Here is a 22,884-nt window from a genome sequence, read left to right as displayed (position 1 = left end):
GCTACAATCATGATCTAAGTTGTTGTATAGTTAGAATTAGCAATCTAGATTGGTCCTATGAGATAATTCACAACTCTCTTTCTATGCACATTTTCATCTTCAACAACTGCTTAGGTCTTTCTATGTTAAATATAAGAAAATTACTTGGTGATCTGCACTAGCTCGATTATAATCCAGTTGCAGAGTTGTAGTATTGAATAACATTGTCTAGATGGGGTGAATAGACAGTCATGTACTTTTCTTTCAATCACGACTTAATTTAGATGTTAGAAATATATGTACATGGGTGTGAAGATGAGAGTGACAATGATAAGCAAAAATAAGAATAACAAAAACAACATAACCCTAACAAGAAGTGTACCGTGGTTGAACTCTTAGTTCCCCTACGTACTCGACCCTTTCGCTTCCAATGACCCAAGGGTGTAGCTGAGCCGGTAACCATGTGGCAGATTTGTAGAATGGAGCTAGAGTTGCATCCCGACGAAGCCCGTGAAAAATGTCCTTCCACATTGGGGCATGCACGATACCTTATTTACTTCCTCCCAATGGCATGGGGGAGTCGTGGGGGGTGGGGGTAACGGATTTCACCTTTTGCATAATTAAATTAGTGGAACATGCCACAACAATCCAAAGAATAAGACCTAACACATACAAGACCTCAACCCGACCAATGAAAATTTTCATTCAATGCGTAAATCTCATGAGGATGAAATCTTTACCCAAACAAATGTGATTTATAATCAATTATCTTTACATGAATGGATAGATCTAGAAAGAGAAATTCACACTACACCCTATAACATAAAAATACCCTAGGTGAGAGAGGAGAAATTACTTAAGAGAGCTTTAGATGCAAGGATGAAACCTATGACTTTCAAAGCCCTTGGTGATCCTTTTTCCACTTCAGCAATGGTAAAAGAATGCATGAAGTGTTTATGTGAAGATCTTGTACCAAAAGAGTAACCAAAATCTGTTTTAAAACAAGGCCTAACAATCATATTTTCAATTGATTGCATAAGCAATAAACAGCTTTAATGAACCAAAAACTAGTCACTTGGTCATTAATGACCATTAAATGCTAACATTCAAATCTTGGTCTACCTACAAGGTCTTTGTTGCCACTGCTAAGTTAGATTAATCCAGTAAAATTGTTAGCCCACTTAACTTATTTTGTAAGTTAAGACTATGTAAAATGCCATCTTTGGTCGACCAACATAATTTTAATTGCCTAAACCTTAGCTAGCAGTACTAGTCTACCTAAAATCTTTAAAGGTCACCTTAGACCTTAAGAGTAACTCTATTGGTGCCATTCCCTACGTAGAAGTTAATATTAACATTTCAAGAAATCCATTTGAAACAAATCAAAAGGATTACAAGACAAATGCCATGGGTCTTTAGGTCTATCTTTAAGCTCAATATCATTCCTTGAGCTAAATGTTCCATATAACACTACATCTGATCCATTAAATCCATCATTGCATTTGCGTTAACTATTTCCACATCAAGATTCTTCTTGACAAACATGCCAAAACTAAAAGGTCTACTAATTTAAACATTTGGTCAATCATCAAAATATTATGGTCAAACACGACCACAAGAGAGTTGGAACTCATTTCCTAACATCAATTTTTGTAATTTCTAACTTTAGCCCAACCCCAACCCATTCCTTGTTACCTAATAAAGGCCACATTCTAGTTATTCCACAACACCGTTCATGTGTAAAGCAACCCAAACAACAAACATGGAACACAATCAAATGTGTCATCATTCTGTTAACTCGTGTGATCTTCACTGTCTCAACAAATGTGAAAAACTAATATCTCATCATTCTACTAACCCATGATCTTCATTGTCTCTTAGTTGATTGTTTAGATGATACTATTATCAATGCCTCATCATTCCGTTAACCCATGGTCTTCATTGTTTCAACAAACACGGAACACAAACAAATGCCATTATCCCTTAACCCATGATCTTCATTGTCTCTTAGTTTGTTTAGATGATACCATCATCGATGACATAAGATATAGGGAGTGGCTGAGATGAGCAGACTTACAATCCATAAGGAAGCTTGTAACTTGTAAGGCTTTTTGAGTAACGCTCATTAGATACAATTACCTATCTTGCCTATTAGACATTTACAAAGATTGGCTGTAAAACTTAGAACGTCATTATTGTTAAATTGTGTTTGCCCCAACTATTTGACATCATTATAACATCGTATCAATATAATTATATTTCATTATGTAAACTAGTTTTTTTGTTTCTTTTATCTTCTCTATTCTTATACTTTTCACTCATGTACAAAGTCAGAATGAATATGACAACTGATAAAATGCAATATAGCTTTCTTTGGTCATGATTTCGAATAGGTGAATCTTCCTCTTTAACTTATCTCACAATGACATTTTTCAAGGCAAAACTAATTCATTAAGAGTGAAGATGAACTTAGCCATCTATTTATATGAGAAAACTATAAATTAACTCTATGATAACAAGTTAAAATTTGGTTGTAACTAATGTGTATAACTTCACTTGATTATCACAGTGTGGATTCTGGTTGAACATTTCGATTTTAGCTAGGATTAAATTAAGACATTTAAGTGTTTATTAACTATTGCTCGCCCTTAATAAAGAAAACAGTATAGTGTTCTCTTATATGAGCAACATTAATTAGTTTTTTATGTAATAAAATAAATACATATTATACTTGAGGCTCAAATATAAGGTTAACTAACTATAAATCTTTCAGGATAACAAAAATAAAATTTAACCCATTTGAAGGCATTTCAAACAATTCAAGTCATGAAACTATCAACATTGAATTATGGAAGAGATTATATGGTCCAGAGATTCTTTTTATTCAAGATCGGGAATGCTATAACTTCATTGATATGGATTAGAAAGTGTGATGCTTTGGGTGTTATTTTTAATATAAATCTATTACTCCACCATATAAGTTCTACTTAAGCCCATTAGAAATCAAGATTAATTTATTTCTTGTAAGCTATGTAGTAAGATAACCTTATATTCTCTGAATCATGAGAGGCCTTCATTTTTGTTTTTTCTCTAACTATATAAATAGTTAATTTCATCTTCCATACCAGAAACTTTGTTGTTATGGTTGATACACAAGATATAAGAATAGCTTGCCAAATTGATTAGTTTTTCACAAACACGTAGTTGGATAGGTTTGCCAAATTAATTAATTAAGCATAGAAGTAATTTGTACTTAGCTTGATGACTATAAATTGAGACTGATTCAAATTGAACGGTGCTAAAGAAAATTAGCCCAAGTGGCCATAAAATCAAAGTGTTTTTGAGGTTGTTGGGTTTGATCTAAGGTGAATGCACTTTGACTGAGGCAATGTGTCATGACCCGAAGGGAGAAGCCCCTATACAAGAGTGTCTCCTTATGACAATATTCATCACTACATCATAACCACATAATAGCACTACTAAAGGGTGTACAAGGCTGAAACAATAATATAAAATATGTTTTAACTCCTAATGACAACCACAACTTGACTAATGTCAATTGACATAACTGGACTCATTGACAGAGAAAATACATAAACAAAACAATTCATGCACTATGAAAAATAAAATAAATCGGCACTAATGGAAATGTCTCCAATGTTGTAGCTAGGTATCTTTGAGCATGATGATTCTAAAATACTATCCAAATCTTGAAGATCACTTCAAGTTTGTGAATATGGAGATCAAAGGAAAAATTAGTAGTGAGCACACAGGTGCAAGGTAGGGTAAGAAAATATGTGTATGATATAATATCATAGGAGGTAACAACAAAACATTATATATATGTAGTGGCATCATTAAACAATTCTCATCGTTCCTCTTTTGTACTTGTTAAATAGTTTATCATTCTTCCTACGTTTCCTCTTTTACATTGTTACACATTTCCTATCTTATGTTACATAAGAATCAACATAAATTATCGAGGGTGAACAATTCCCAATCTCATGCTAAAGGATGCATTGTATATAAAGATGAACAACTCACAATTCACTTAATATAGAAGTACATATAAATATAAAATAGAGGGTGAATAACCCATATTCCATCTAGTAAAGATGCATCGTATATAGGAGTGAACAACCTACAATCTCCTTGAAATGCACCTTGTCAAGAAAAGGTAAACAACCTGTAATCAACCCAGTGAGATAACTATCTTGTGTAAAATGACTGAAACCTACAAACATGTGACAAAACCCAAGGGCCGTTTGTATGTTTAGATCCTAGACTATAATAGAAGTAACGCATGTGATTTTTTAATTTAACTTATGTGGTCACATAGTCCCTTCAAAACGCAGAGCCGAAACTCTGGTTTAAGTGTTGCATTCATTAAGTAATCACGCAACTCCTTTTGGAGCATAGAGATAAAGTTCTATACTAAATATAAGAAATTTATTCATTGTTCTATTAATTTAGCATAACTTATTGCAAATTCTAGTTTATTACAATTTTTATGATAGTTTAAATTCTTTTAAGCGAACTTTCCTAGGTTTTCATACTCCTTTTTATATCATTTGTTAGTGAAAAATGCAAGCAATATAAAAGAAATTATCAAGCAAGACAAGAATAGAGATGAGTCCATAAATAATTCTTTTCTAAAGTAATCTCAAGTTGATTCTCATTTCATTTATTTCATCAGTGTAAATTTGAGAAACAAGCAAGATCACCCACCTAATGGGTGACTAAAATCACACTGCCTTGCCACAAAACAACTCTTGGCTCCTCTAACTAGGACACACCTAGAGAAAACATGTGTGGTACCCAGAAATAATATCTGAAGTTAAAGGAAGAAGATAAACTATGAACACCATTTCTATATTTTTTTTTTGTTTGGGTTTACTGGGCATTCAACTAGGGTTTACCTTTCAATACAAGTGAGGGGTTTCCCAACATTAACAAAGAGGTTTAAAACTATAAATTGTAATGCATTGAAAGAGAAGAAGACAAACTCAAGAAAAACCTCATCAACAATATATAAACTTCATCTTTAAGAGTTGACCTTAAAACTATTCATAATCCACCATAGTTTTACCGATATCATAAATTCAAGAGAATAAAAAACAGAAAAATAATGGAGATTATATTCTAAAAGATTCAACATCTTATGGAGGAGAACAAAGTGATTACATTAGTTCCAACCTTACTGGTCTCCTCAAATCAATTCAATTTGTACTTGATTAGAAGCAATAAGACCACAATTGAGAAGATAAAACATTGGCACCCACAACCATCAATCGCCCTGTGTTTGTGCTTGCAATTTGGAGCAGTAACAACCTGTGCTGGTAGCAAATAGAGGAGGTGGTGGTGGTCACAGTGATCACCTTCAGTGTTGCTGCTTCAATGACGTTGTTGAATAAGAGGAGCAGGTGTGCAGCGAAGATGGTGTTGTGTGCAAACAGAGGAAGAAGAAAAGAAGAGAGAGACATGCTCTGTGGGTAATAAAGCAAGAGATAGTGCATAAGTTCAGAAGAAGATTAGGTTAATTAAATTGGAAATTTTGCAAATGTCCACTAAGTTTTGAAATTCACAGCTAGGTCCCTAAGAAAAAAAATTTATATTATAGATCCTGCATCCCTAAAAAAAATTTGGTACTCCAAATTTAGTCGGTTACTTGAAGGAAAAAAAGGTGCGAGAATCCATTTCGTATATCTTCCTTGCACTCCTAAGTAGCCTTTTGGTGAAAGGAATGTTGCTAACCCATCTTTATGTGATGCACCTTCTTTCGAAGTTGGTGCTCCTTGCAATCCAAGATGCGGACTCATGCCTCTCATAAGTAGAATTTGGATCAAGTAGTATTGTTAAGCACTCTGACAGATGTGATAAATCATAAACATAATTTATTTTGATACATGGAAGGCATCATGGGCTCCAATAGTCTATGAGCCACTAGGCCAACTTGTTTAAGAATCAGAAAGGGTCCAATGAATCATGGAGCTAACTTCATTTTTATACCAAAAGTTCCTTTTATACATAAAGAAATAGGTAATCCCTCACATGGAATTCCAACTCTTTGTCTCTTGTCTATATACATTTTTTTATCTACTCTGAGCTGCCAACAATCTTTGTTTAATCATCTTCACCATATCTACATCTCACTGAAGCCACTATAGACCAAGTAGTTGGCATTCACCGCCTTCATCCAATAACATGGGTGATCTACAAGCTTGACCATATAGTGCCTTGAAAGTAGTGATATAAATAGTCAAATGTAAGCTATTATTATAAGTGAACTCTACCAAATGTAAATGGTTTTCTCAACTATCCCCAAATTCTAGCATATAATTTTGTAAGAGATCCTCTAGGGTCTTGATATTACACTCTAACCGACCCTCTGTTTGAGGGTGGAAAATAGAACTAAATGTAACTCAATGCCCAAGCCTTTTGTAAACTTGCTAAAATTTAGACGTGAAGTGAGGGTCATGATCAAATATAATACTCAATGGAATTCTGTGTATTCTCATGATATCTTTGCAATAAAGATCAGCTAAGTAGTCAAATATGCCAGTCTCATAAATGGATAAAAATTTTACCAATTTAGTCATCTAAGTAGTCAAATGCATCAGTCTCATAAAATGGATAAAAATTATACCAATTTAGTCAATTAGTTTACAACTACCTAAATCGCATCATGCCTCTTTTTGGATCTCAGTAGTTCGACAACAAAATTCATGGTGATGTGCTCCCATTTCCACTAAGGGATATGAATCTTTTGAAGGAGTCATACCATTGTGGTGTTTTGCCTTAATTTGTTGATAGATTAAACAATGAGCCACACTACATCACTTTTTATATTCTACCACTAGCAGTCCCCAGGGCGTAGCACAGCTGGGGGCGCATGGTTTCGTGGTCGAAAGGTCTAGGGTTTGATCCTCGGGGTGTCATTGCCCGGGGTTAGCGTCCCGGCTATGCGCTTTCAGCTGTGTACCTGCGTTACCTCCTTCCATATCCGTGGGACCGGCTCTAGGGGGGCCGCTGATGTGGCGGTTCCACATTTATATTCTACCACTAGCAGTTTTTCTTAAGGTTAGGATAGTGTACACTTTAACTCACCATCCTTTTGATAGTGGAAGGCAAAACTAAATGTAACTCGGTGCCCAATTCTTTCTGTAAACTTTGCCAAAATTTAAATGTAAAGTGAGGTCATGATTGAATATGATAATGAAATTCTGTGTAGTCTCATGATATTTGTACAATAAAGAGCAGTTAAGCGGTCCAATGCATCAATCTAATAAATAGATAAAAAAAATGTGTTGATTTAGTCATTTGGTCTATAACTACCTAAATCATATCATGTCCTTTCTAGATCTTGGTAATTTGAAAACAAAATCCACGGTGATATGATCTCATTTCCACAAAGGAGCACGAATCTTCTGAAGGAGTTTTGCCCTCTGGTGTTTTGCCTTAATTTATTAACAAATTAAACAATGAGCCATATATTGAACCACATTGCTTTTTATATTTTGTCATGCCATGTTATGCCACTAGTAGTTTTCCTAAAGGTCTTTGTACCTTCAAATAGTACTAGAGTGCATATTATATCAAGCACAATGGAACAGTGAGCTTCTTGTAAGAGCTTTTAACCATGTGATTCAGGGCAAAATCATAGAATCCATTCATCATCAAGAGAGAACTTTGTTTTAGATCGTGTCTTAATTTTCCAGCAATTTACTGCATATGTTTATCTTGCAATTGATCCGCGCAACAAGGAGGATTGTGTTATGAGAATGACTAAGATAGCTTTTCGTGTTTAGCCTACCTCAATTAGATCTAACCACAAAAATTGATGAACCATGTCTAAAACTGCTATTCTGCAATGGGCTAAAACTCTTTTGGACTTCCTACCCTGTGCATCTGCTACAACATTTACCGTAGAAATATTGTGCATTCATAGTTTTTCATGAATTCCATCCATCTTCTCTAATGCAGGCTCAATTCCTTCTATGTGAAGAAGTACTTTAAAATTTTATGATTGGTGTAAATATCAAACATGATTCTGTAGAAATATTGTCTTTGCATTTTCAGAGCAAAAATAATGGCTGCTCGCTCTAAGTCAAGTACTACATAGTTTCACTCATGGTCTTTCAGTTGGCTAGAGGAGGCATAAGCCACCCCTTGCTCGAGTTGCATCAAAATTGCCCCCAAAGCCTTGGTTAGACACGTTTATGTAGAAGGAAAATCCATCTTCACTCGTGAGAAAGATGAGGGTGGGAGAAATCCTCTATGAAACAACGATAGTAGCTAATCCAAGAAAACTATGAACCTCTTGCAATCTTAGGTGGCTCCCACTTGGTCACTACTTTAATTTTTTGCAGGCCAATCGAGATGCCTTTTCTATAAACAATATGCTTGAGAAAACCTACTGAAGGTAACCAAAATTCACACTTTTTTTTTTCAGTTTCGCTATTTATTGATCAGTGTGCTATCAAAATGAACTTAAGCTTTATGTCGTATTCCTAATAGTACTTGTCACGCCCCCAAAGGAGTCTCTGCTAGACAAAAATCCGACAGCATCTCCCCTGTACCGGTGACAATCTGAAGCATCAATACAAACAAAATACATCAGCTACATGCGGCTGGAATATTTATATACACAACCACGCAGTTATAATCACAGCCCACTCGGCTGGAATGAAACAATCACAACCACGCAGTTATATATAAAACAGCTCACACGGATGTATAAAAAACACAGCGGAAAAATGAAGGAAAGCCCACATAACCCAAATAAATACAATGCATGCCGGCACGGCTTAAACACAAATACAACACCCAAAACCATAAGATAGTCACATGGCTACACACAAATACAATACCAAAAATAATAAAAGAATATACAAAAAGAAAACAAACATGAGATGAAACCGTCTTCGGATGTGACGTAGGACCCGACAGACAGGATACTCCAAGCGACACACCAACCATCTACAAGCTACCTGAAAACATAAACGTATACATGCGGTGGTGAGTATAGGTAAGCGGGTAATAGAAAAGACAGTGCACGGTCTACAAATAAAACATGGAGATCAAAAGTATACAGTCTTAGTAGGGAATAAAGAAACATGATCATACTATCATATCAATGCACCTAAATATATCTGACATACCGACATAGCCAACAAATACAACTACCTGTACCAGTCTATCCCACAAGATATAATGATCATAGCTGGCATACAACTGCATGGACCACAACTACCATAATGATAAATACATACCCAATCTGGAATCGACACAAGGTACAAAGATCAGTAAACTCACTGGATCTGCAACAGACATACCCGTGACACCTGTGCAATATAAATACGACTGCATATACATGTAAAATAAATGACATGTATGCAGCATGACAACCAAATGCAACAAGCATATCTCAAACAAGTGCAACAACCACAATCACATGCAACTAGTATCTACTAGGCATGTATGCAAATATATATCCACAGATGCACCGCGCATCATATGCAAATGTGTATGCATGCTCCATGGTCACCCCCGCCACCTCTCCAGACACCACGACCCCTGTATGACCGAGAGGCTTGGGTCCGTGACAAACCGTACAAGCCTCACGCATGTAACCGCTATAAAGCGACTGAGGCGACAGTATACTATGTAGTTATCTAACTACATAGCTAAGGGTCCTAACCACTCACAACTCAAGCCCCCTGAATACTGTACCCTCAAGATCCACTACTCCAGAGTGGTCGAGGCTGACAGAGTAAAAACACTGAGCAGTAAGCGCGACAGACATAGCTCCACTCCCAACTACCACTCTCCATCAGTGGTAGAGTGGACAGCTATAAAAGACTGACGACCCTCTCAACCACAAGGGAGACTAGTCGTCAGATGCAATGAAGGATGAACATGATATATATATAATCATGATACAAACACCGTCATCATCCATGCAACCTCTAAACCACATAAGCACTGCACAACAAGAATATAATCGTCATGATACCTCCACATATCCCACCAAACATATGTACACAACTACACATGTATAATCAACTAAAAATCTCCAATAATCCCACAAGACACATGTACATAAATACAATCAACATGTATCCTCCAGTAGTAAACACGTCAGACATGTGTATAAACCACAAACATACAATTAACACAACTCCTCCAAAAGTACATAACAAATACGTGTGTACATACAACATGCAAATGTACGGTCAACATGATGTCTCCTAAAACACATACCAAGCTACGTACAGTCCACATTATATGCAAAATCAGCATGATAAATCTAACCACTCGACAATCCCTACAATACATACTCTACACGCGTAATCACAGCAGAGTAGAAATCAAGAGTAGAGACTGTATATGATATAACTAGGACATCTCAAAGATCAAGCATAAGTATCAAGCAGGAAGGCAACCAACAAATACGATATAAGGAAAAGCAGCCTAATCCATCACATAAAACCATGCACTAAGCTCAATAAAAAATCTACATAGAGCCAAGGAAGAAATACCCGCCTTAAAATGTAGATCGTGTCAAGTAATCCCACGTCAAGACACTCGTCTCGTATCCAAGTCCTGCATCATTATATATATATTTTATTTAGCTAAATTCACAAGAATTAAAATAGCTAAATAAAATCCCTTCCTAGTTAGGATAACTCCACTCAAATCTGATCTCTGATTATTCCTCCAAATCAACACATCATTTAATCCAATAACAAATCTATCTCTTAATTACCAATCCACCACATAATGATATCAAACCACAACAATCTATCATAAAAATCAAATCTCCATCATAAGTCTACAACAACCTAACATCATCATCGGCAACTACCCAAATCACCACATCCGATAATCCAACCAATAATCAATCCAATGATCCTAAGAATGATCACATAACAATCCATATCAACAAATCACCATCTCAATACAAACCCCACAACCCATAGAAATCCAAATTTAACATCGTACTAATAGAATACTCAAGGTGCATCCCTAGAAAAGCACTGACCTTAAGGTATGGCAGCAACTCCAGTAGCTCAGCAACCCTACAACTTACTGCCGAGAAGCTACAAAGAATTACCAGAACCAATTCTTCTAAGAATCAATCCATAAATCCAATCATATAGCAAAGGATTTGTTGAAACCCTAATTCACAACTCTAAACTCACCTCAACAGAATCTTCACCTCCTCACCTGAGGCCTGCACAGCTTCAAGAAGTGGAATTGGCAATGGCCGGCAACAGGGAAGGTCCACCACATACTGATCCAATGCTTCCTCTATTCCAGAACAGAAAGAAGAACAAAAATTGGAAACAATTAGGGTAAGACCTTAAATCCATATGAATCCAGATGAAGCTTACCAAGGTTGATCACCCAATTCGATCCATCTGGTAGGGAGATACATAGCATACAACAGAACACCACCACCAATTCTTCCAAAAACTCGATCCAGAACCTAATTGTACAGAAATTAATTACTGAAACCTTAACACAATAGGACCTTACCTCAACTGATCCCTAATCCCCCAGCCGAGACTCAATCAGCCACAAGAAACGGAATGCAATGATCGGCTTCAAGGAAAATTCATCCATATGTTGATTTGGTGCATCCCTCTAGATCAGATCAGGAAAAACGTTGCAAAGAGAACAGATTAGGCAAGATCTTTGAATTTCTATGATTCTAGACCACACTCACCTAAATCGATCACTTCCCAATGATCTTGCGCGATCAATCTCAGCTGGTGGCGATCCATACCATTCTCCAGTGGACAAATCAAAGAGAAGAACCGGAAAGGGCTCGATCAGCCGGTGATGATGCAAATCAACTCCTTCCCGCCGTGCCCTAGTCACCGATCGTCGGCGATTGGTCATAAAATCTGCCGAAGCAGAAACCCTTCAGCCGAAGACGACCTGGAGCCCGCTGGTATCCGTCGAGCTCCGGTGGCGAGCCTCCTTCGGCCTTGGCGTTGAGTCGCCCGAGAGAGAGAGATAGCGAGAGGAGTCGGGGAGATCGAGAGAGGGAAGAAGGAAGTGGGTTCGGGTGAGGAGAGGAGGAAACGGCGATTTGGGGAAAAAGAATAAAAGAAAATGAATTTATAATTGAAAACATTTTCTCACTTAAACGGGTATCCCAAATAGGCTTTATCCGCGCCCGCCGATCGATCCCCTCAAAACCCTCCGTACAAGCTCCGAAAAATTCCCAGAAAATTTCTAAAAATTATGGAAAAATCCAATAAGATTTTTCGTCCAATAATATTTATTATTTAATTTGGCGATATCTTACAGTACTTCTTGAAGTTGCTGCTATTGGTTGAGAGTTGAGTCCTGTTGTCTGTTATGAGGAGTTTTGGAATGCCAAATCTGGTGGTGATATTATGGCACAAGAGGATTTTCATCTGCTTCTAATTATGTTTTAGATTGGTTCAACTAATACCCACTTAGAATTGTAGTCAACCACCACCACCACAGCTTCTTCTAGTTTTTGTTTGAAATTGTCCATACCCTATTGGTAGAACGGTCTGGTGCGTTTTCTAAGGTCGATAACTCCACGGTTGACTTACAAATTACTTTTGCAAATTTCTCACATAAGCCACATCTCTTCATGAAGTCAGCAACCTTGACCCTCAGGATTTACCTTACGTATCTTGCCCTGATTACTTTAAATGCCAAGTCATGTGCCCCGATGTGACTTCCAGTCATGCCTCATGTATTTCTCCCAAAACTTACAAAGCTTCTTCTTAGTGGAGACATCTTAAGTGTGAAACCAAGAATTTCCTCTTGTATAGTACCTTAACAAATCTAAGTTGACTTTGTGCATTGAACTTGGAGGGGTTTACCTGTAGGCTCGACCCTTGTTTTTACGTAACTTCACATTTTGCAAATAATCAATGACCCTATCCATCCAATATCGACAGTCCCACTTCAACCTTAGTCCTTTGGACTTGATCATCATTGTTAAACAAAGATGGCTAATCAGCTTGCAATTTTAAATTTTTATTTGACCGTTTTAAGGTTCTAGACACCCTAAGTAGAACATTAATGTTTTCTTATGCCTAAAAAAGCTTATTTTTGATAAAAATTCAATTTATAAAGCTACGTGTGTTTCATTTTGTGTCAATCTTTTAAAGTAAGATTTAAAATCTTGTATCGTGAAAATTTTCATTCTGTGCACCATGTAACATCGGCACCGCAGGCCTTGATCTTGTGGCTAGGGGTGTGCAAAAGGTCGGTTAAATCGAATTCATGATCAAACTATTCACAAGTTAAATGTTTAGTTTGGTTAATTCAAAAATTCAATTTTTTCTTAAATATTGATTATTTCGATCAAATCGGTTCGATCTCGATTTTAAGCCTGAATTTGGTTAAACCGAATTCGGCTATGCTCGAATTGGAACCATCCTAACCGAGTTTAGTTAGGGAGTTTCAACAACAACAACAACTAAGCCTTTTCCCACTAGGTGGGGTCGGCTGTATGAATCCTTTTACGCCATTGAGCTCTATCTCCTATTATATCATCATCTATATTTAAATAAATTTTATCTTGTTTTATTGTTGCTAACCAAGTCTTTTTTGGTCTTCCTCTTCCTCGTTTGATATGCATGTTTATCATAGTTTCACATCGCCTAACTGGAGCATTTATTGGTCGTCTAAGTATATGTCCGTACCATCTTAAATGTGTCTCTCGGAGTTTGTCCTTAATAGATGCAACTCCGACTTTCTTTCTAATGCTCTCATTCCTTATTTTTTCCATCTTCGTATGTCCACACATCCACCTTAACATCCTCATCTCTGCAACTCTCATCTTATGCTCATGTGCTCTAGTCATAGTCCAACATTCAGCTCCATATAACATAACAGGTCTAACAGCGGTTTTATAGAACTTACCTTTAAGTTTAAGAGGTACTTTACGGTCACATAAAACACCCGACGCTCCCCTCCATTTCACCCATCCTGCTTGTATTCTATGTAAGACGTCTCTCTCAATCCCTCCATCATTTTGTAAAAATGATCCTAAATATTTAAATCTCTCGGTTCCGAGCAACTCGTCCTCTCCTATCTTAACAATTGTTTCATTACTTCTAATATTGCTAAATTTAAATTCCATATATTCTGTCTTTAATCTACTAAGCTTAAAACCTTTCCCTTCTAGTGTTTCCCTCCAAGATTCTAGCTTAGCATTTACTCCTTCACGTGTCTCATCTACCAAAATAATATCATCTGCAAACAACATGCACCACGGTACTGTGTCTTGAATGTGCGCAGTGAGTTCGTCCATAATTAGTGTAAAAAGATAGGGACTTAGGGCTGATCCTTGATGTAACCCTATCTTTATTGGAAATGCTTCAGTTACTCCGCCTGAAGTCTTTACTCTGGTCGTTACATCCTCATACATATCCTTAATTAGTTCAATATATGTTACGCTAACACCTCTCTTTTCTAAAATTCTCCATATAATTTCTTTGGGACTCTATCATAAGCTTTTTCTAAGTCAATGAATACCATGTGTAGATCTTGTTTTTGCTCCCGATATTTTTCAATTAATTGTCTAAGGAGATGTATAACTTCTATTGTCGACCTTCCAGGCATGAACCCAAATTGATTTTCTGTCACTGTGGTCTCCTTCTTTAATCTTTTTGCTATTACTTTTTTCCCAAAGTTTCATAGTATGACTCATTAGTTTAATACCCTTATAGTTTGCACAATTTTGTATGTCTCCCTTGTTCTTATATAAGGGAACTAGAGTACTTATCCTCCATTGATCAGACATTTTTTTCGTTTTCAATATCATGTTAAATAATTTTGTAAGTCATTCAATAATTTAATTAGGGAGTTTAAAATCCCTAATTCCGTAATTCGTGACTCCCCTTCTCTCTTGATTCTTGTCGCTCTCTTGCCCTCCCGTCCCATCGCTCTCGGCTTAACCCTTCCAACTCCCGAGTTCTGTTTGTCATCACAAATGTAGCCAGCAGCCCTCTCTGAGTCCCCTCGTTCTGCATGCGACTAGTGTAGTAGCACCTTTGGTGCTCTCAGCCCTCTCCTCTCCTGTTCTTCATGCAACCCTCAATCTTCGTCGCTCAGCCCCATCTTTGACTCTCGTTGTCACCATTTGTCTCATTAACTGTCACTAACATGAGCACTCAGTCCCATCTTGGATTCCCGCATTCACCATCAGCCCTTTGGCCTTGCCAATGTCGTGACTCATGAGCCTACTTTCTTCGGAGATTCCTTGCTCTACTTCCGATCTCCCATCATCTTTCGCAGCACCAACACGTTCTCCCCTGCGACCTTGCAACTGATAACAAAAATCGGAAGTTCGATTATTTTGGTTTTCAACCGATTTAACCAATATTTTATCAGTTCGGTTTGTTTGATTTTCATACGAAAGTTCGGTCAGTTTGGTTAGGTAAAAAAAATTAGTTTGTTTGGTTTCAATTTAAACAGTTTGGTCGGTTCGGTTATTAACCGACATCTCACCCCTACCTGACGATAATGGAGGTGTCAGATCCTACAGCGACATTTGCAAGGTCACGGGGGTGTCACGATCCCATGGCTCGCGTTTTCTTTTTTTAAAATATATTTTTTATTTTGTATTTTTTTTAATATTAAGGTTATTTTTTGAAAATATTTTTAATTTTTATATTTAAAAAATAAAAACTATATCGACACGACACGATATAGTACAATACCGAAACCATATTGTTTCGATTATAAACAAAACTTTGATAGAAATTTTAAATCATGCTTTATAGTATAAATTGATCTGCAAATCATCTTGCATCTTCACAATTAGAAAATTTGCCCATTATGTGCTTCTAAAAATTCTAATTGGAACATTAATGCTTACTTGCATCTAAAACATTATTTGATGAAAATATAACCGTACTTTGAGCCTGTGCTTTGGTTATTTAGGGTATTCTAGGAATTGGATATCATATGGTAAAAAATAATTTCTATGACATTGTTTGATTATTCCTGATTGCCTTTTGGTAAATTTTCCAAAATATATTCTAAGATTTAATAAAGGTTTGCCATAATGACCAGAATTTATTTGCTTTTAGACGCGACTGATAATCAATAATATAACAAAGTAATTTTTCCTGAATATGATTATAAATTCTAACTTAGAACAACAATCCTAACTAGAAAATTATTTAACACTGTATTTTTTATGGTCCTTAACTTAAAAGAGATTCTACACAATTTACTTGTGACTCAAATTAGGATACGTATAACAATTTTAAGTCACACTCCCAAACGAATCAAGAAGGTTAACCTAGGCATTGGGGAATGTTACCCTATCTTGTGCAATTACACCTTTTGACAAGTATACTTGGTTCATGACTATTAGGGATACTTTGCTAGCCAACAACGGTACAGTCTTGTAGGAATTTGGCAAGAGTGTTGATCTCCTAACCCAGTATATTTGTCATCTGCATAATTTTATTAAGTTTTCCTAAATTTTTCCAAGCCTGAGTTTTTTAAACCTTACACTTTTTATCAGCACTGATTTCTTTTTTTTCAAACACTTCAATTCAAGTTATCCAATATAGAACTTTTCAACAATTCTAGAATCAAAGGATAAGCCAATTTATCACAACTGATCTTAAGGTAATGCAAACATTTATTTAAAACTGACACTAAAACCAAAATTATCATAAATGTTTAATTTAATATAATACAAAACAAGAATGACATACAAATTCGGTAGATCCTTTGAATTGAACTTTAAACTGAACGTTATTTTCATCTATATAGTGGACTGTACTGGGCTAATTGCCAGCTTTTATTTTTGTTTGGAAAGTCTGAGCTTTGACAACTGAAGATTTTTTAGGAAGAATTAACTTATTTCTCATTGCTTCAATTGGAGAATAATACATGCTAATATATACATGATTTACATGGCTGAACATAATAATAAATCCTAAAAATAAGGAACAAAATTACCATTGATTATCATCCTAAACTTAAGGTATCCCATATAGGAAAATTCAGAGATTATAGGATAAAATCCAGATTATCCAATATAGGAAAATCCTGATTATAGGATAAAATCCACATTTAGAAATCCAGATTTAATTCTAAATAGGCTAACTTTGAGAGAAATTCAACACTCCCTCTCAAGTTAGGTTGTACATATTGTACATGCCCAACTCGTTACATAGTCCCTCAAAGTTAGACCCTAGCAGCGCCTTTATTAAGATGTCTACGAGTTGCTCTTGTGTAGGAGTGTAGAGCAGCTGCACTTGCACTTTAGCTTCACCGACTTTGCAAATTCTATCTCCAACTCGGTCATAACTCACTTGATCCATATTTCTTTAAACATGGCTACGGCTAAGTCTCTTAGTTCAACCTCATCACTGCTTCGGGAAACCATGGACTGTTTCTTACTTCTCCTAGTCATAAGGTTACAACGAGCAATATCATGTAGTTAACCTCCTTTCTACCCAGCTTCTTGCTCGGAGTCAGTGTTGTAAATGGGCGGTGGCGGCATGGTCAGTGACTGCCTAAGCCGTTGAATTTTTTTTTACTTTTTTTATACATAATTAAATAATATATTAACTAAAGGATAAAAAATTAAATAAAAGATCAACAATTTTTAAAAAAAGTTACTATAAAATATATTAACTAAAAATAAAAAAGTTAATCTAAATATTTTTTTAAGAAATAAATAATAATAATTTTTTAATATATATGTATATATATATATATATATGATAATTTTCTTGGGTTTTAATTAAGCCTATTTAAATTATCCCAATCATGATTAAAATTATTAATTTAATGTTTCAATTAAATCCTAAGTTAAAAAAAAAACATATTCTATTCGGCAATCGGCTTCAGTGTTTCAGTGCAGGATGCAATGCGTCTGGAGGCGTCGCCTAAGCCGGACCCGTCGCGCGTGCCCGGATGAGTTGCCCGACCCCAACGACGAATCCTGATGCGTCTAGATCGGAAACGCTTTATCGCCGCCTAAACACAAGGTGGTGCGGCTGAGGTCCGCCTCCCACCTAGGTGGAACCTAGGAGGGCGTCCTGCAGGCATGGCCTAAGCCAGACCCGTTGCGCGTGCCCGGATGAGTCGCCCGACCCCGACGACAAATCCGGATGCGTCTAGATTGGAAACGCTTTATCGCCGCCTAAACACAAGGCGGTGCAATTTAAGGCTGTGCGGTTGAGGTCCACCTCCCACCTAGGAGGCCACCTCAATCGCCATTTAGAACACTAGCCGGAGTATAGAACCTATTCTCTGCACTCATTCTTCTTGAATTAGTAACCCTTTTCCATGAGTCATCTTTTGATACCTGAGAATTTGGTACATGGTGATAGGGCCTGTGCGGCTGGCAAGAGGAAGTGAATTGCCCTTCAAAAAGAAAATAGAACCTTTCTCGATCTTTTTAAATAATAAGACACTTGTATAAAAAGAATTGATAAACTAATAAAAAGAAAGAGACTACCGATTTTACTTGGTTACAACCGGGAAGGTGGTTAATCCAAGACTTTGAAGCACTAATCAAATTCTCCTTTCGTCATAGGCGGAGAAGCCTCTTACTCGCGTCAGAAGCACACAAAGTACTAGAACACTTAAAGAAACTCGTGTACAAGTGATTCTGAACTACTAGGATCAGGGTTGTATTTATAGCCTGATCGGGGCGCTTGGAAGGGTTCTAGGCGCTTGGACATGGATAAAATTTTATCTCAGGTCGCAACGGATCGCGACACGTTGAGTTTTGATAAACTTTCAGTTTCGGGCGCCCGGACCGTTGCGATACGGCCCAGCTGGGCGAGGCGCTCGGAGTGAAGTCAACTTCTTAGTTGACTTTTTGGTTCTAACTCTTGTTCTGGTTCCGCTCGCTTAGGTGATTTCAACCATCCAGAATAGGGCTCACCCGAACCCATTTTCCGGCCTTCTCGAGCAACCTTCCGCTCCGGCTTCTCATCCCTCGGAAACGCCGCGCGCTTCCCTCTCGTCCGCCAGCATACTCTTCCACAGCGCCTCATCCCTTGAACGCACCGAGCCTGTCGACTCTCTCCCGTGCCGTCTTTCTCGCTAGCTGCATCTTTTGTTCGACTTCCTGTGCTCCTAAGTTCCTACACATTAAGACACAGGACATCAAAACACAACATGACCTAACTCTTATTTGGTTGACCACATCAAAACTACCTCGGGGTACTAACACATGGCTTCCATGTGCTCTTCCGTTGGACAGTTTAGTATGAAATAGATAAATGAGCCTTCCCAGTAGGTGTTGATATCTTCTTTTGTCTACCAGAGCTCTTTCCTCTTTGCGCCCTTATTTTTGGATTACACGAGGGTGCTTGCAGGTTTACATCCTATCATACTAGTCACTTTGAGTAAATCCACAGTGTATTTTCACTACGAGATAAATATTCTCTTTTTTGATCGAGCCACTTCCATACCCAAAAAGTACCATAGAGGACCAAGGTCTTTTACTTCAAATTCTTCTGCCAAGGATCATTTAATCTTCAATAACTCTTCCTCACTATCTCCGATTAGAATGATGTCATCTACATATACAATGAGGATGACTAGTTTATTCCTGGAAGAGCACTTCACAAAGAGAGTATGATCAATGTCATGACACTGAGCAAATCCATGTTCTTTTACTGACCGTGATAACCTGCCAAACCTCACATGTGGAGATTGTTAAAGTCCATACAAAGACTTTAATAATTTGCACACCTTATTGTTGCAGTTGCTTATTTGTAGACTCAAAGGAGTCTCCATGTAGACTTTTTCTTCAAGATCTCCATTAAGAAAATCATTCTTTATATCAAGTTGATGAAGTGACCAATCTAAGTTTGTTGCTAATGGGAGGAGTATTCGAACAAAGTAATTAACACCATAGGATCGAGTTAAACCCCTTGCTACTAATTGGACCTTGAGCCTATTAATGCTCCTATCTGCCTTATATTTCACATAAAGGGCCAATTACAACTCACAATTTTCTTTGCCGGTGGGAATTCAGTAATAATCCATGTTCTATTTTTCTCCAAGGCCATAATCTCCTCTTGAATAGCTTCTTTCCAACTCGGATGACTTAGAGCCTTTTGAATATTTGCTGAAATTTGAACATTATCCATCCTTGAAATAAATGCTTGATAGATCTGCATATAATATAATGTTCTTGATCGGACAAGTACCTATCCTCAAGGCAATAGGTAATTCCAAATCATCTTCAACTTGAATCTCCTCTGATCCATTTTGTTCTGGTTCATTCTCACCTCTTGTGCTAGTTTCCATAGTAATTGGGTCCAGTTGAGGTTCTTGAACAGGTGTGGGATGCGCAAAATTCTCAATCTCCTTGAGTTTGCTTTTTCCTCTTGATAAATATTTGAAGTTCTCTAGAAACTAACAGTGGATTGGATATTCTTGATGGAGGAATATTGGTCGAGAACTGGTGAGGTTTAGATGAAGTGAGATTACGTTCACGGACTGGACTTAGTGATAAATTTTATGTCTGTTTATTTAGGCTGATTTATAGTTCTAACACTAAGGAATCCCAACTCCGAAGTTGAATTTCTCTCTGATGCTCCCCTTGAATTTCAGGTTTGGAGAAATAATAATTTGAATTTGTTCAAAGAATGTCACATCCATTGTTTCAAATATTTTCGTATGTTAGGACAAAAAAAGTTGTATCCTTTTTATTTGTGGAGGAACCTATGAAGACACATTTTTTGGATCTTGGATCATGAACAAATGCAGAACACCCAAAGATTTTAAAGAGAAGATTAGAGGAAAGAACCTGAGCATGAGGAAAAATTTTAATGAGGGCTTGATGTGGTGTTTAAAATTTAGTAGAAGAGTTGTGATATACTGTCAGATGTCCGAGTCAATAATCCAATGTTTTGAGCGTTTAGCCCACACAGAGAATGCAGAACGTGAGTTATCTGCTTGTGCATGCATGCTGATGAAAAGTGAGACATTTTCAGAGTTTTCAGAATTTGATTGGAATGAAAAGATATTTCAGAGATAGAGCTAGATTTTTCGGTTGTCATGCCTTACTTAATCATGGAGGACGGCTAGAAATGGAGGCTAGGGTTTTTTCAGAGAACCTGCTCTGATACCATGAAGATTTTTGAGGAAGAATGATCTTATTTGTCATTGCTTGAATTGGAGAATGATTTACATGGCTAAACATAGTAACAAATTCTTTAAAACAAGGAAATTACTATTAATTATCTTCTTGAACTTAAGGTATCCCATATAAGAAAATCCAGATTATAGGATAAAATCTAGATTATCCAATATAGGAAAATTCAGATTATGGAATATAATCTAGATTATCCGATATAGGAAAATCCAGATTCTAGAATAAAATTCAAATTAGAGGATAAAATCCAGATTTAATTCTAAATAGGCTAACTTTGAGGGGAATTCAACAACAACATTGATTAACATTGAAATGAGTTCAGCTTTGTATTTCTGCATAATCCAGCGTCTAATAGATTTGACAACTGCTCTGATTGCAATGTTAAAGGAGTGATCTCTCTTCTTATTTCCAAAATATTTCACTCTGCTTTAATTTCCTGTGGTTATCCTAAAGTTTTCCTCCATGTTTGCTTCATTGGGTTCAGAAGCAATCTTCGTTTTAGAGGTGAGAATTTTATCTCGTTTAGCCTCTCCACGATTTTGGCTATCAATTGTCAAGGTTATGTGGTGGACTTGGTTGTCCATATGGTGGTTTCCTATAACACTCTTGACCCACTTGGTTTATTAAAGCATCTATTATGTTGAGTTTTCATTTGGAAAATTACCAAAGAATTGGTTAATCCTGTCACCATGGTGGTCTCTCCACCTAACTTGAGAGTGGGGACTGGTTTAGGTCGTTGGGGTTGGAAAACATAATGGAGCAATCCTATTCTATTGCTTACTTACCTATTTCCTTGTTTTTTAATCTTAAAAATTTATGGGATTTTATGCTCACTCTTTTGTGCATTTTGTTGTTCCTGGTGCTGCAATGGTTTTATCCACATTTATGCACAAATGATGCACCTCTCGATACAAAAGAGAGGAGGAGAAATTTATGGGTTTCACGTATAATATATATAAACCAATGTAACACCTAAAAAAGTGTGAATTATGCTCAACGAATTATGGAAAATATTGATAAACTTGTGGTGATATAAATGTGAAAATGTTGCATGTGATATCCTACTTCTCACTCTTTTCTTTCTATTATATATTGCTACATTCTCACTTAACTTTTCCCATTTGATCATATATTCTTTGCTGTTACTTCCCCAGATCCACTGAAGCATGGTGATAGGATGAGTTAGCTGTATGTTCTTGTGATGCAATGCCAAGTCTTTTTGAGCTTCTCTTTGATTGGACTTCTCATTGTAGCTTTGTGGACTTTTTTAGTTATCACAATTATCTTTTGGTCACATTAACTCCTTATATTAATTGCGTTGTCTTTATGCCCTTTCTCTATGCTGATGAAAAATAAATTGCTTTGCTGTCTAGTCCAAATCCAATGGCTGGTACATTGGGTACAGATGGAATTACCATGCTGCTAAGTGAACTGTCAATGTTATGAATTCAATTTTCTAGCCCTGGTTGATGGTCCAATTCATGAATACCAAATTGTTATTGAGATATTCATGGTTCGATCTCTAGCTACAATACATTTGTAGGAATTTTTCTTTCAAATGAAACATAATGTTAGATTTTTGGGTCGCTCGTCACGAGTACTTCCCGATCACAAGTGCTTCCTGATTTACGTTGACGGTTGATGGTAAATTTCTCTGAAGTTAGATCAGTCGTCCCAAATTTAATGTTATATGGTTTAATATTTTTTTTTGAATTCAATTCTCTAACTCTGTCATAGTCGATTCCAACCTTGATTCA

The 22,884-nt window shown here is 36.7% G+C and overlaps 1 protein-coding gene and 1 long non-coding RNA gene across 3 annotated transcripts in view; one reads left to right on the top strand and one right to left on the bottom strand.

Annotated features, from left to right (window-relative positions):
* LOC121985288 (chromosome transmission fidelity protein 18 homolog) overlaps positions 1-22,454 on the top strand; it is a 100,782-nt gene extending 78,328 nt beyond the window's left edge. For both annotated transcript variants that reach the window (XM_042538643.1, XM_042538642.1), the window contains exon 25: positions 22,282-22,454. The gene's annotated coding sequence lies outside the window, so the exon portion shown is untranslated. The remainder of the gene's footprint in view (positions 1-22,281) is intronic.
* Positions 11,023-12,052, bottom strand: LOC121985289. Its single transcript, XR_006113110.1, has 4 exons — positions 11,711-12,052; positions 11,376-11,628; positions 11,184-11,292; positions 11,023-11,081 (listed from the first exon to the last, which is right to left on the bottom strand). It is a non-coding gene; the product is annotated as an uncharacterized LOC121985289 (long non-coding RNA).
* Positions 22,455-22,884: the final 430 nt, after the last annotated feature.

This window comes from Zingiber officinale, chromosome 5B (assembly GCF_018446385.1).
Source record: "Zingiber officinale cultivar Zhangliang chromosome 5B, Zo_v1.1, whole genome shotgun sequence".
NCBI lineage: Eukaryota > Viridiplantae > Streptophyta > Magnoliopsida > Zingiberales > Zingiberaceae > Zingiber > Zingiber officinale.
Note: the sequence above shows the minus strand (reverse complement) of the source record. Positions and strands in the feature narration are given on the sequence as shown.